Source organism: Arachis duranensis, chromosome 7, assembly GCF_000817695.3.
Source record: "Arachis duranensis cultivar V14167 chromosome 7, aradu.V14167.gnm2.J7QH, whole genome shotgun sequence".
Lineage (NCBI taxonomy): Eukaryota > Viridiplantae > Streptophyta > Magnoliopsida > Fabales > Fabaceae > Arachis > Arachis duranensis.
The window spans coordinates 76,724,497-76,728,418 of NC_029778.3; the positions used below are offsets into that span (position 1 = coordinate 76,724,497).

General features: G+C 31.1%; 1 pseudogene; it reads right to left on the reverse strand.

The window, feature by feature from the left end:
- Nucleotides 1-1,449: 1,449 nt before the first annotated feature.
- The window catches only part of LOC107459504 (AAA-ATPase At3g50940-like), a 7,237-nt pseudogene continuing 4,764 nt past the window's right edge, over nucleotides 1,450-3,922 (reverse strand).

Consider the following 3,922-nt stretch of genomic DNA (forward strand, 5'->3'; position numbering starts at 1 on the left):
AATATTTATTTGCTCCCATTAGATTATTAAATTTGATTTCATAATAATAGAAAAGTATATGTAACCAATAATTTTTTACTCAACTTTTAGTACTTAACTGTCAATTTAAGAATTTTATATTAGATATTCGTTAGAATGATCAATTCTCAGATTTAAACAAAATTAATGTTATTTCTTAAAAATCAATTCAAAAGAGTATTATTTATCTTCTTTTGAAATTAGCTTTAATTTTTGCGTAGCAATTACATTAATTGAAATAACTTTTCTAACTATGGATACCAATAAAAATCTGCTTCTAATTGTGTTGGGAAGTAAATTTTTAAATAATTATTTAATAATATATATAGAAAGGGAGAAATTTTGATGTTAGCATTAAAAAAAATTACATAATTTTTTAAAAATATAAAACCTAAAACAATAGAATTTTTAAATTATAGATTATTTATTATAAAAATTATTGTCATGTTATAAAAATTTTACCCCATTATAAAAATTTTCTGACAGTGTCCTCGATAATGTAAGGTAGGTGTGGTCGTTGGTTGGATTAGACAATAATAAAAGGCATGATAATGTCGAATTAGTTTTGAAAGTAGACAAAATTCTTTTTTTCAATAAAAAAATAATGACATATAAACTTTCTAAAAGTTATATCTCTAAAAGATATATAATTTATAATGTATTCTTTTCATGCTTAGATATAAATATTTAGAACGTAAAATTTGCAGATATGATTTTTTGTAGATAGTTTATCTAACTACATTAGATCACATCAATTTTGATATTAAATGTTAAGATTCGTAATTATTGAACAGAAATATTAGAGTAAATAAATAGAAAGATAATATATAGAGAAATGTTAGGGAAACAATAATTTTATTGAATAATATGAACAATCATTAATCAAATAAAAATATATTATACCTCCAAATTAATTTTTTAAATTTTAATATTAAAATAATTATCTGTACACTAATAAAATAAACATTCAATATATCTATTATTTACATTATTTAATATTTTCATTATTCACCTATACTTTTTTATATATTAATAGTGTATAGATATGTGTGTGTTACAAGGAGAAGACCAAACATATAATCATATAAAGAGTATCTACTCAATTATTCTCTATAAATGCATCATCTAAAATCTAAACTACTAATGCTTATCTACCAAAATAATATCCTTCTCATATTTCAACGGTTACACATACAGACAAAAAAAAAACGGAAAAAAGAAAAATACACCACCGCCATAGGATATATGTGCCTGTGGCACCTCTCTACCATGAGTAAATGATTCATTTCCAAAGTCTGATCTGAACCATTTTGACAATATTGTCTCCATGTCAATACTTTATAATTAAGTTTATTCCATGATTACGCTCAACTTTGGCTCATTTTGCTCCACCATTTTCTTGTTGTGCAAGAATTTAACAATATCGGGCAGGCAATTTTCAGAATTAATTTTTTTTTTGCAGCTCTCCTGCAATTTCTGCTGGAGTAACCTGCACTTCTCTTAGGAGCCCTTCAATCTCTTGAAAGAGATTGTGATGTGAGATTCTAAGGTAGTTGAATGCCAATTGTTTAAAAGCAGAGAAAGTGCAGTATGACAAGTGAATGTGCATGTCCATTCTTCCAGGCCTTAGAAGAGCAGGATCAAGCTTCTCTTTGTGATTCGTCGTGAACACCATGATTCGTTCCTCGCCGCAGCATGACCATAAACCATCTATTGCATTCAATAGCCCTGATAGTGTTACCTGTTTAGAGAATCATAAACTATGTTTTTTAGTTTGACATGAGCTAGAGATTCTGATGGACATGAATAAATGCATATGTTTTCAGTTTAGCATGAAAGTTTGGACTGAATTTTTAACATTTATTAAGTGTAATACTCTAAATTACTCTCTAAAATTTAGTCAGACACTTTAAAAATTTTTAGTCAAATATTTTAATCTTCAATAAATTTTAATTATCAAATTAGTCTCTAACATTTTATTTTGTTAATAAAATTAATTTTCACATCAAATTTTAGTAAAAAATTAGATAAATCAATTTCTATTATCCTATGATGCACGGACACTAACACAAACACGGGATATGACACGACATAAGATACACTGACACGCGAATTTTAAAATCTTATAAAACATGGGGACATGCATATATATAAAATATAAAGTATTTTTTAGATAAATTGTAATGATATTTTGATATTTTATTAATATTAAATTATAAATTAATTTTTTAATTATTTTTAATGCCTTATTTTAGTTAATTTATTTCAAAAATATTTGTTAAGAATAAAACTGGACATACACGCTAACACGTAATGGTATTTAGGTATATCCAAGCGTGTCCGAAGAAGAATTTTTTTGCTTTTTATTAAGACACGGTTGGACACAGCAGACACACGTATCCGACGGTAAATGTCGTGTGTCTGAAATATGTCCGACATACGGACACGACAACTCAGCAAAGTGTCCGTGCTTCATAGCTATTATCGAGTATTAAAGTGTGTGACTAAAAATTTCTTAGGCACTGATTTGATGTTAGGAAACAAAAACACAAACCTTGCTTTCTTTCTTAACTCTCTCCATGTTGTCCTCCTCTTCTTCTTCTTTTCTGTTCTGCAGCTTTATAGTGCAATCAATATCTTCCATAACAAGAATGGAACGGTTGGACATGTTAAGGACCAGATTCTTCAACTCCCTATGTTGGTGGGTCCCCAACCAAGTGGGGCCCACAACTTTAAAACAAAAAAAAAAAGAAATAAGGTGGCTATTAGCCACGGAAGCACGGGAGAGAGAGAAGAGCTTTTCATTCTTTGTTTTTTGAATGAAAAGGAATGAAATAGGTTACAGCGCCGAAGAGGAGAAGAATTTGGGGGAAAAGGGCAAGCCAACTTTGATCTTATTAAATTGGTAAACTTGCTTCATTTCTTATGAAATTTTAGTATGTTATTCCTGGTGTAGAGATGAACATTAGGATATAACTTGCTAGTTGTATTGCCTTCTCTTTTGCCTGATTTGAGATACCCACTTTGTGGAAGGTTTATGTTGATTCCACCAGTTTTGATGATGTATTTTGTTGATTGTTGAGATGCCCTAGTGTCACTAGGAAGACTATTTGTGTACCCATTATTCTGATAGTGGAAGATTTTTCTGGACTAGGTCCCGTGGGTTTTTTGTCCCTCTTTTGGGGGTTTTCCCACGTTAAAATTCTGGTGTCTGGTTATTTAATTTCTGCCATTATATTTGTTGCTTGGAGTATCTTTGGTGTTGCTCATTTAATTGCACAGGTTGTGGGAAAATTATTTTTGGTGCTTCCGAGGGGATAAATCCAAAGGTACTAAATCCGATGCTGAATGGAAGAAACTGAATCGGAAGGCAGTTGCTTTGATTAGGCAATGGCTTGATCTTAGTGTGTATCCACATGTTGACACCGAAACGAATGCTGAGAAGATGTGGAAGAAATTGAAGGAGTTATATGAGAGGAAGAATGTGCAAAACAAAGCATTTTTGATTAGGAAGCTTGTCAATATGAAGTATGTTGAAGGTAAATCAATGCCGGAGCACTTGAGCATTTTTCAAGAGACGGTGAACCAACTGACAAATAATGAAATCACTTTGAATGATGAGTTGCAAGCCCTGTTGTTGTTGAGCTCTTTGCCTGATAGTTGGGAAGTTCTGGTTGTGACACTAACTAACTCAGCTCCAAATGGGAAGTTGACGTTAGCAATGGTTAAAGAGAGCATGTTGAATGAAGAAGCCAGAAGAAGAGAGCGAGGTTTGACTAATGCCTCCTCACAATCAGAAGCACTTGTTTCAGAGTCACGGGGTAGAAGTCAAAGTAGAAAACCTCACAGTTCTGACAGGTCAGAGAGTCGAAGCAAGTCAAGAGGAAAGTACAAGCCAAGAAAG